Source organism: Lissotriton vulgaris, chromosome 4_1 (assembly GCF_964263255.1).
Source record: "Lissotriton vulgaris chromosome 4_1, aLisVul1.2, whole genome shotgun sequence".
Lineage (NCBI taxonomy): Eukaryota > Metazoa > Chordata > Amphibia > Caudata > Salamandridae > Lissotriton > Lissotriton vulgaris.
In genome coordinates this window covers 61,735,147-61,747,536 of record NC_141691.1, presented here as the reverse complement: position 1 = coordinate 61,747,536, position 12,390 = coordinate 61,735,147, and the positions used below count along the sequence as shown (strand labels likewise).

Below are 12,390 nucleotides of genomic sequence, written 5' to 3'. Positions count from 1 at the left end.
TGCTGATTTTTGCCAGATTCCTATATTGATTCTCTTGAGATATGGCTTAGGCTCAGCAGTGTGTGTTTTTCAGAGGCTTATAAGTAATTTGTTTGAAAGTTTCCTGGAATCAAATTCTTTCTGGGTGACATATTAATCTTTGGTGCTACACTGGAGGAACATAATAGTAGAGAGGAGAAGGAACTAGAGGTACCTAGGGACCATGGCATGACCTTGAAGGCAAAGACACATAGCTTCGCATGTGCTGATCTGAATTATCTTGGGCACATAATCTCAACAGATGGCATTCATTCATGAAAGGAATTAATGGGAACTGTTCAGAACCTGCTTAGTCCACAGAGAAAAGAAGATTTGCAAAAAGTTTTAGGGTTAGCTGTATTTTATATGTAATTTATTTCCACTTTTACAAATAAGACTCGTGGTATGTGTTGACTTCGGCGAAGAGATGTTGAGTTTGAAGGGACCAATGCATGTCAGCAAGAGTTTGGGGATTTTAAACTGAATGTGCTTATGCTAAGCAACTTCACAGTTTTGTACCTAGGCTGCCATATCGTCTGGTCATGGGTGGATGCCAGTGATTTAGGTTGAGGTACAGTTCTAAAACAAGTACAACATGAGGGTATGTAGTAACTGAGTCCAGACGTGTAGAGGATCTTCAGATGTTTGTTTGTAGTTAGTTATAGGTCATCTAGTTAAGTCCAATACAAAACCCCACCAGGAGCAGCCAGCATGCTGCTCAGCCCTTCTCAACTGACATCTCTGGCTCCCAACATTCTGTAACACATCATCCAATGAACATTTCACTGACAGAACAAGAGATTGCATGAATACCATCAAAGCCAGGATGTAACATATCCTCTTTCCTTCCACACATAAAAACAAAATGAATGAAAACAGAAAGAAAACCAAGTAAGAGGAAAGACAAAGGGTATATCAGAAACATAGCAAAACAATGAGAAAAGAGAAAAACAAGAGAAAGTGCGAAGATATAAAGGAGCAAAACAGAGAAGTAACAAGTGAGGAAAACAGATAAAAAGAAAGGTAAAGGTGAGAATACCACCCTCCTTTCCAACACAAGAACAAGAACGAAAAGAGAAAACACCAACGACTACCTCTAGACATACTTGCTGGCCAGGCATGTATAAAAAGAGACAAGTCATAACACACCACAAAGACCAGCAGACCAAAACCGGACACTAACAAAAAGTAGGAGACGAAAACCTCCAAAGGAAAAGAGAACACAACAGTAAAAGAAAGACATAGAAAAACTAAGAAGAATAGAATCCAGAATCCACAGATGACATCAATAAAAGTTATCAAAAGGAAAACTGAGCTGTAACAGGAAATAGTGAGACAATTAAAATAAATCACTCATACTTCCAATTAAATAAAAAATCTCAATATAAATAAAACACGACGTTGAATACCAAATGGAAAATGTAAACAAAACGCAATAAACGAGAAAAACATCAATTGGTATTCCGACCAAATACACCCTGTGTGAAGGTAATATTATACTAAACATGTGGTGAAGGGGTGCACACTGTGCACTGAACTGATGAGACCAAACCCATTAAACACACCACGTAAAGTATTGTGCACTGTTGTGAAGGGACTTAAACCCATATAACACACCCTAAGTAGGTTAAAACATAAAATTGTTGTGCACTGTTATGAAGGGAATACCCAGAACAACACACCTCGTATGGAGGTCCAATGTTGTGCAATGCAGTGATGGGAATGTGACCCATACTACACACCTCCAGTGGAGGTCATTTATTGTACACTGCAGTGATGGGACTGTAACCCACACTACACACCTCAAGAGAGGTAAAAATATTGTGCACTGTGGCAATGGGACAAGAACCCATGCGACACACCTTGGATGGAGTTAAGACGTTGTGCACTGTGAGGGGTACCATATACTTAGAGTAAGAACAGCTTTGCTTAGAGGCAAAAATGTTGTGTGCTTCAGTGATGTGTAAACATGAGACAAAAACGGTGATCCTGTGATGTACATCACTAAGACAAAATGTGCTGTATATGTAACACTAGATACAAACTAGACAGGTTTAGGATACCGTAAAAAGATAAAACCATTGTGCACTGTAGTAACGGGACTAAAACCCTTGTGTTAAGGTACAAACATTGTACACTGTGTCTCTAAAACCCTTGCAGAAAAGGTCAAGAAAACACTGTTTACTTGAAAAGAAAACGTAACCAATTTGGTTCTGTAGCTTGACGTGTCACACTGTTGAAATATCACTGAGCAGTTTTCGAAAACGTAGTGTCAACTACAGTATTACCCCAACTGTACTGCAGAAGTGCAGGAAAAAACGTGCAGAAATGCTGGTAGCAAAGATGCATCTTGTTCTTGAGGTAAACGACAACAGGAAAAGAAAGTCCAAAACAATTTCAGTAAATGTTAAGTACAAGCAGCTATATAACATTTCTCTTAACACCCAAAAACGTGCCTAAACATTAAAGACAAGCAGCCATATGACATTTTCCTTAACATGTGTCCGTCGAAATGAGAATGCTACGCAGGCTGACTTCCCCAAATACCTCTCTATACTGTGGAGAAGTGTGGCTCAATGGTTAGGTGGAGAAGTTTGGCTCAATGGTTAGGTGGAGAAGTGTGGCTCAATGATTAGAGCGGCAGACCCTGATGCAGAGGTCTAGCCCGGGACCAGGGTTCAATTCCCTGCCTCGGCGGGTATTCCCTGCCTCGGCGGGTCTTGGGCTCAAAATTCCACGGACCTGATAATTCTCGCCTCGGTGCCTGTTCCAATCATGGAGTCCCACTCTGCAACTCTGGGCAATAGCTTGCTTAATCTCCACAACGGCCCCCACAACGCTAAGGATGCCTGGCCTCCACCTTGGGGGTGCCCAGGTATGGGCGCCTCACGGGGAAAGCCAGGATGGGTTCCACAGCGGTATTCGTACAAGCGCCTTGAGACCCTTGCGGGTGAGTAGTACGCTATACAAGTATCAATTTACATTTTTACTGCAAACCCTTTGAATAGTAATTTCACCAGCTTCTCTTCCATATTTGATCATGCTTGACAGGCTCCATGTAGCGCAAATTAAGCAGTGAAGGATAAACAGTAAAGAAGCACGCTGTAATGGCCGGATTTTCTGCTTAGATGGAATCAGCCCCTAGGGGCCCCTCTAACCCAGCCAGAACGTAATCACCTCCCTCCTTAGGACGTATTTACAATGGGTATAGATACATATATGTACAGTTCGTACCTAAGGATGGGGAAATAGCAATAAACATGCATAGGTTTTCTACCATATCCTATTCACATCAGCTAGTCTCGCGGCCACTCAGACCCAGACTAATCTACCCTAGGGCAGATATGACACACAATCCGGCGTGTCTACACACGGGCCTGCAGTCCCAATGCTCTCTTTTACACACGGTTCACAATCCGGCGAACCTCCACGCTGGTATCCCCCCCAGCGCTCTCACTTACACACGGTTCACAATCCGGCGAACCTCCACGCTGGTATCCTCCCCAGCGCTCTCATTAACGCCGTATATCAACGACGACCACTTTCCTATGGACACCTATGGGAGCAATTTCTCATTTATCTACTTGGGATAAAACTATGACAATGAAAGTTAGTACGGTTTTCCGAATTATAATATGTACCTTCTGCTCCTGGCATCAAAGGTCCCCTTGCTTCCTATTTGCTTGATCACTCCTTACCTGATCGGGATTTCACATCCGTTCATGCAAACAATGCTCAACTAGAAGTCTTAGTTACCATGATTGAACAAGAATACAAGGCACATGTCAGTTCACTAAGAACTAGGATATTTATTGATAATAAACATACAACACAATACTATGCAATGTAGTTTCTGCAAAGAAAAGGTAAAGGTTAGGATGCGCTCTTATTTTAAGGAAAGGGCGGAGGTCACCTGGTTAATGTGAAGTCTGGGCTCGGTAGTCATCTAGGTTCCCTTCTCGTCTCTGTGTCTTGGCTCGTCTCGAAGTCACACCCCAGCCGTCACAAGTACACGTCTGCACCGCTTGGCTCAATCTCTTCTGCTTCCCTCCAAGTCACTGGAACCTTGCTGGTTATTAGCTACCGTATCTCTCTCTCTCTGTCTCTGTGCGCTCCGCGCTATTTCTCCTTCAGTCTGTCTCAAAGAGTCTCGGTCTTAAATCTTTCTCGGACTTCAAAGATGGCGACTGTCCGCCGTGGAAATAATTAATAGCAGAGATGCTAACGGCTAGCTGCCGCCTACGAACTAACTCACTAACTGCCTAACACCTTCGCTAATATCAAAGCCTGTCCCTTCATGGAAAGTTACGGCCAGTAACCTGCCGCCCACCAAATTCTTGTACCTCCCCGGGCCAAGGACACGTTCCCAGCCGGCCGGCCTGAAGTTGTGTCTTCGGAGTGGAGAAAAATACATTCCTTCGATAAGGGCCAGCCTGAGCCGGTTCTCTCCAAGCGAACAACACCTTGAAACTAAAACATTACACTTGACCTAGAAGGCCTCTCGAGCTACCAGGCAGAGGGCAAGATGGAGTCTGTCCCGTTTAAGGCCTACAGGGCCCAAAATACGCATAACTCCATGGAAAATATCCTAACACTCTAGCAAAAGGATGGATCATCACTAATACTTATATATTTATCCCCTAGCTTAAATTCATAAGCCCTGATCTAAGGAAAGGGGTACGAAAATACCCTACTATGTCTCAGGAAGAGGTCCTACTTATAGTCCTAATCCCTATACTATAAGGTTGATAGACTGGAGTCATTCTCCATCATTCTCCCTCTAAAAGGGCCGGAAAAAGTCCGCCATTACACACGCCAAAGTCCACCCAGTCATTAAGAATCTTTATTCAGGTGGCAGGATCAGCGTGCTTGGCAGATTTGGACCGGAGGGAAGAGAGCGCCACAAGATGGTGTCACGTCGTATACGCTGCGCCGGATGGCTAACTGAGCATGCGGCGTGAAAAGGCAGCTGGACTGGGGGGAGCTGGAGGACGTCACTAGGACCCACGCGGCTTAACGCTGCTCGCGCAACAGATTTAAAAGGCACAGTGACAGTTGAACTGCTCCCATGTTAGAAAATAAAGATTAAGGAAAACAAAACATAAGAAGTCTCACCAAATGTCCCGGTACTGGTGCCATTACAGGGGTGAAATCACAGACACGAGGTAAACCTTCCTTGCGCAGTAACATGGACACACAGTCCAAAATAAAGTTCAAATAGTGCTGACATATGCTTCCTTGTGTTTTCTTGAAAAGCGCAACATTCATGTTAGAGGTGTCACGGCCACAGTCTTAACTTGTCCATATATATGCATCGGAAGGAGCCCCGGGCCCAAACGGGATTCCACCGTCAATATTCAAGCATGACATCGAATTCTGGAGCGATACTTTAGTGCCACTCTTTTCGAGCACACTGGAATTAGAAACATGCCCGGAATCCTGGAAAGGATCTATCGTAAGCCCTATCTATAAGCAAGGAGACAGGAGCAATCCTGCCAACTACCGGCTGATAGCCCTACTAGATATAGAGGCCAAGTATTATGCTGGCATACTATTAGACGAACTGACTTCGTGGGCAGAGACAATGCATATAATTCCACCGACCCAAACAGGATTCTGCAGAGGACAGGGTACTTCTACAAACATTATGGCTCTATCCCTACTTACAGATGCGGCAAAACTAGGAAAAAACTCGCTGTTCTTGTGCTTCATAGACTACAGCTCAGCCTTTGACCATGTGGACCGGGGTAAGTTATGGCAAAAGCTCAAAAAATGGGGGATACCCCATCCCCTCTTTAGGCAACTTATCCTACTGCACACCAACACGTGGGTCAAGATCAAGCTGGGAGACGGGAAGCACCTATCAAGGCGAATCAACACCTCCAAAGGCCTGAAACAAGGGTGTGTCCTAGCCCCGACCCTGTTCAACCTTTACCTGGCAGATCTACCAGGGGAATTGGACAGTACCAAATCGCACGCCCCGAGGCTAGGGGCATTACGCTGACCAATCGCCTCTATGCCGACGATCTTGTTCTAATAAGCCGCACTCCAACAGGCCTCCAACATCTTTTGAACACTACTAGCACATTCTCGCATTGTAACGGCCTAACCATCAACTTGAAAAAAACAAGAATTATGGCTGTGAACTATAAGAAGGCCAGGAAGAACAATTAGTTCCTGGACGGCCACAAATTGGATCAAGTGACGTGTTACAAGTACCTGGGTGTCTTATTGGATAGCAGAGGGTCGTTTAAACCTAAATTAGAGACGCTACACCGAAAAGGAACCATGAGCTTCCTCGCGATGAAACCCTTGAAGAAGCTTCTGCCTGACCACACGCTCGACCCTTTTCTGCAGGTACTGAGAGCTCGTCTCCAACCGAAATTAACATATGGGAGTGAACCTACTTTTGGAAAAGACGCTCTGACACTTGACAAAGTAACCGCCAGAACCTACAGGTCAATTTTCCAGCTTCCTAGTTATGTCTCATCAGCGCAAATCCGTCTGGAGTTTGGGATACAAAAGCAAACAGTGGAAAGAAGGGGCAGCTTCATAAAATGCTGGCACAAGATCAGAAACGCAGAGCCAGGCACCCTAAATTCCCACCTCTGGACTGAACTGCAAAGACGAGAACGATCACAAGCTAGAGAGTATCTGACGGAATCTCTAGAAAATCTCGAGCTGACCGGCCTTTGGAACAGCCCAGTAGACCACAAAAACTTTAAAAAACTAGTAACAAAAGCAACTAAAATAACAACCCTGCTGGAAGACAAAGAAACTCTGGCAAAAAGGGCACATGGATGGATAGTCTTAAATGACTATAAAACTCTAAAGCCTCAAGTGTATTTAGACCAGGGATTTAAACAGAAGATCAAGGAAAAATTCCTAAAGCTGCAGTTAGGCATACTCCCAATTCTCCCTCATCTGGCTCCATGGAAGAGGATTCAGGACGACCAATCTTGCCGACTCTGCAAGACAGGTCCTGAAGATCTAGTCCACACAATATGTATTTGTGCCAGTTTAACGGACCTAAGGAGAACACTACTACGCGAAATATGGAATCAGAAGGGGATTAGATCCTGCCGACAGGCAGTCAAACTGTGTTTCAATCCGCAAGAGACCCAACTAAACTGCAGAACTACAAAATACCTCGACACAGTGGCAAAAAGAATTAAGGAAGCACAAAAAGATGAAAATGAGTAATAGCCAGACAGTGCCCTGTGCATTCTTGGGTTCGCGACCCAAATGAAGTACATTAACTGACTAACCAACTACACGTACTACACAAATAATTTTTACATGTTTGACAACCAATTTTTATGTATTTTTAATTAAGAGTTTTAATTAACTGTGCAATAAATTTACCTTACCTTACCTTACCGTACATATATATGCATGAGCTTACCAACGGTGCTGCTTTAGCTGTGGTTAAAATAAATTACCTAGTTCCTTATTTTTTTTAAAGACGCTCTAAGGACTTGAGTACTAGAGAAACTGTAAGGGCAGCAGGAACTTAGTTCTTGATGCGCTGTAGGGATTGGTCACTGCTGGGATTCTTAATGCCAGTTGAACAGGTACGTTGAATTTTTTTCCTTGACTTCATTCGTCTTCTTATTTCTTTTCATTTTGAAGTGGGACTCGTAGATTTTCGTTTCTTAAATCGTCGCCATTAAAATGTAGTAACTGAGTCCAGACGTGTAGAGGATCTTCAGATGTTTATTTGTAGTTCGTTACAGGTCCTCTAGTTAAGTCCAATACAAACCCCACCAGGATCAGCCAGCATGCTGCTCAGCCCTTCTCAACTGACATCTCTGGCTCTCAACATTCCTTAACACATCATCCAATGAACATTCCACTGGCAGAACAAGAGATTGCAGGAATACTATCAAAGCCAGGATGTAACATGGTAGAACCCAGAGAGTAGGCAAACAAAACTATTCCACAAATGAGAAAGAGGCTTTGGCTGTGTACTTTGCCTTTAAGAAGTTTAAGCATTCCCAGTGGATGGTGTGCTTAGAGGTATTCTCTGATCATAAGCCCTTACAAGAGATTTTAAACAAAAAAGATCTTGATGCAATATCTACAAGGATTTACAAGTGGATTGTTGTTTTGCAGGACTATCACTTTTACGTGAATTATATTCCAGTGGTGATAGATAAAGTTTCAGATTGTCCCTCAAGGTAGAGGATCGTTCTTCTAATGTGGTGGTCAGGTGATAAGGTTAGAGTTTGTCCTATTACAGAGGAATGTATCTCTCAGGAGCAGTGATAGGATGAATCAGGAAATAATTCATTTCTTAAGGCGGTTTGTAACTTTTACTTTGAGGTGAGATTGGTTGGCATAAGCCCAATGAGAGTGTGTGATGTTTTTAGAATTTGAAAGAGAGAGTAATTGCTAGTTTTTAATTGGCTCTTTTGGACAGGTTAGAAATTGGATACCCTTGTTGGCCGGTGGAAGCATTAGATTGGCATGGTGCATGCAGGGCATTGTGGGAGCCGAACCTCAATAATCAGCTGAACCCCAATATTTTGAACAGGGAACAGCCTTTACAACGCGGCCATTACCACGCGCTGCCATTACTATGCTGCTTTTACAACGCAAGTCGTTTCAATGACTTGCGCTGGAGGGCGCTGTTGGACAAGGAATAGTTTAATTTTCTATTCCAACACCTTCCCTACCTTAACGTGGGCTGGAGTTGGAATAGAAAATTAAATTATAATACTATCCAGCGCTTACAGCGCAAGTCGTTGTAATGACTTGCGTTGTAAAAACAGCATTGTAATTGCACGCTTGGTAATAGCCCGCGTTGTGCTGACATACAACCTCCTCTTGGAAAAAAACAAATTCCAGCAGAGTAAAACTGAATAAATGAAGTAGAACTAATAACTGAGTTCTAGATCAAAAATACGAAAAATAGAGTTATTACAGATATTTTTGTAAATCAGGTCAGACAAAAATACATGAAAATGATATGAAGGTTCAAGTACAGCAATGTTGAAACATAGCCCTTAGCCCTAACTAAACAGCAAAACCATGAGAGTCAAACCTTTAAAGGGTACTGACAACATCCCAATAAGAACATGTGATACAAATGGCAAAGTGTCAGGAGAGAAGTAAAACCATTCCCTCGGCAGCAAAATGAAGAAAATGATCTCTGCGTAAATTGGAATGAGTCCCACAATGCCAAAGCCCAAGAGTTTTTATTCACAAATGACACATTCTATTAATAGATTCTGAAAATTCAGCATGGTATGATCATGGTTAGGGTCACATTGGCAAATCAGAAAAAGCCGCGTAATATTTGAAAACTAACCCATTTCTTACGGTGAGATAAATCTTTCACTTACTCTCTCAGCAACTGCACTCCGGAGATGAACAGCACAAAATGAAACATTTTTTTAAAAATCGCTTATTGAATTAGAACTTCGCCAGCTGAACTTCCTTAGCAAGTTCTTGACTATGATGCTCTGGGTACATGATGGAATCTTTATTTACAATACACATTTCTTACCACAATAGTTCATTTATGACATCATTCACTTTGTGCTTTGTGGAAACGAGAGGAGGGATGGTTTGCAGCAAGACAGTGATTGGAAGAGGAAATGAGCAGGAGTGAGATGAACATAACACCCCAAACTGCATCCATATTAAAATGAATTGTGTCTCATACGAAAATGTGGCATAACAACTTCAAAGTATTAATTACATTTCAAAGTGACTCAGTAAACTAACTTCATGTGCAACATTATTAATTCATCAGTTATGACTCTGTGCATCATTAAAACCTTCAAATTTCAGAAATAATTTTCACCCGACATTACACGTTTGCACATTTTAAAAACGCTACTACAGCATCAAGGTCTGCGCAAAATGAACCCAAGATGGAGTGATTGCTATTGGTGGCCAGGAATCTGATGAGGGAATGAAGTTATCATGAGTGTGCGGATTGTTGGAATAGTTTAAGTCTAGAAAGGTGGGAATGCCACCTTTGATCTGTAGAGAAATTTCTGGTTGTCTTGGCAAGAAAAAGCTTTAGACATCCTTGATCCACTTACCTTTGGTTCAGTTCCTGTGTTTTAAAAGATTTGTAGATGGCCAAAGATATATGACATCATCAATATTTCTACTCATTCAGTCATCAAGTTCATTAGTCGGGTCTTATCCAGGGATAGTAACCCAAAACTGCTAATGGAGCTCCGATGACTTCCAAGGAAAAGAAGCATTTCCGAAGGAAGGGTGGGATTGTTCACAAGAAAACTTCCTTGCATCATCCACAAATGGTACACAGTTCTACAGAACCTTAAAAGAAGGTGTGGAAATATAGAGAAGTGTTGGAAAAGACTGGGAAGATTAAATGTACAAGAGAGTTGAGGAGTACAGGTTCACTCTGAATTCCTCAACTGGGATTACATTGTTTGAACTTTGCAGGAGAAGACTACTTTGTTGTGTCCTTCTTAGATCACCTTGTCCAAGAAAGTGATCAGATTATTTTTCTGCTTTGAGATTTTCCTTTAGGTTTTTATTTCTTCATCTTCTATCTAATTTATTTTCCTTGAGAGGGAGGGAGTGAAGGGTGCTTTGATAAGGGTCACTGGTGTCGTATCTGAGGTTGTCTTTCTCGTCTTTCTCTGTGTAATGCTCCTGCGTTCCCATTCCATAGAATGTATCCCTGGGGTTGTGGGATTGTGTTGCTATGAACTGGGTGCAGGTTCCATCCTGTGATAATTACTGTAACCCACTGGATGATGGCAGGAGCATTTAGGTCAGAATAAACTCAAGACTTCAGCCTATAAACTGGTAGTTTCTATCTTTGGAAGCTACAATAATACAGTTATTTTAATCATTCTAATTTTAGTAACGTGTTGTCAAAATGAGAACTTTCTATTGTTAAATTTGTGTAATGGATGGAATGGATCAACCCAATTGACTGCACCTGATCCGTGGACTCTGACACCAACCTCATGGAACACCTCCACTTCAAAATACGAACAAACTACAATGCCACCCCTAAGAGAGCCCTCGCCTTCCGTCGATTGGACCCCTGAGCGGGATTCTGCAACCACATCGCAGACTTAATCACTCCCCCCTCCATCAGATCAACCAACAACGTCCTTGTCAGGGACCTCCATTTCAACCTGGAAGACACAATAGACCTTATCACCACGGCCCTCCTTGACAGCCTCAGCAACCTGCACCTCACCCAGCCCATCCAAGGAACAACCCATACAGCAGGCCACACCCTCTGACCTATTTTCTCCTCCAGCAACAGGATCTCCACCACCCACACGACCCCATTCACTTGGTCCGACAACTACATCATACATTTCAAGATACCATCCCACCAAGCCACCACTCCAGAAAAACCAAAAGTACCATAAAGACATTAGAACAAAATATCCGAAGATAACTGGAACGAGTCCCTACGGGAATGCCTACCCAGCACACCAGGAACCTCATTGTAGACACCAAGCTCTTCAATAAATGGCTCGCCAACCACACCACTCCCTCCAGAAACGAGACCTATAAAAACAACAAACTAACCAGCTGGTATACAAACGACCTCAGGGAGTCCAAGCGTAACTGCAAACAACTTGAGAGAAAATGGAGACTCTACAAAAACACTACCGCAAGATCCACATACAAAGCTGCCGTATACCATCAACAACTACAAGACGCAAAGAAAAGGGCCCTAACTCTCAGAATCAAAGCCAACTCCAACAACGGCAAGGAACTCTTCGCCATCGTCAAGGCATTCTCCAATCCTGTTGCTGCCAACAACAACATCATCCGATCCCAAGCACTCTGCAGTGACCTCAAACATCTTCGAACAGAAGATTGCCAAGATCTACAATGCATTCGACCCACAGCATACTGACAGGAACTCCCCTGACCAGCTTGACACGTTCGTCATCGCCAAATAGCAGCTAAGCAACTATAAGCCCCTCTCGAACAAAGAAACCACCGCCCTGATGAGTACCTTCCACTTAGGAGCCTCCTCAGATCCATACTGTAGCAAATAAAGTTCTTAGATCCAGTATGTATAAATAGGTTTGATTTATTGTAGATTAATCCAAGTTAAGTTAACAATAAAATGATCCATAGATGTAATAATAAAAACTCCATCAGGAGCAGTTCTTCTCTCGCTCAGCCTGTCTGCCATCAACTGCCTCTACTCAGAGCAGTCAGGTACCAAACATTCTAAGGTGTCATCAAACATTCTACCAGATGCAGTGGCTAAGCAATGGGGAAATCTAAGCAAGGGAAACGCAAAGCATAAGCAAGATGTAACACATCCCCCTTCCTTAGAAAACAACAAACAAAGATAAGAGAATATATATACAAATCATATGAAAGGAACACATTACATTGCAT

General features: G+C 42.8%; 1 protein-coding gene across 3 annotated transcripts in view; it reads left to right on the top strand.

The window, feature by feature from the left end:
- Positions 1–12,390, top strand: part of LOC147718360 (arf-GAP with Rho-GAP domain, ANK repeat and PH domain-containing protein 1-like) — a 525,400-nt gene that overhangs the window by 77,393 nt on the left and 435,617 nt on the right. The window lies entirely within an intron of this gene.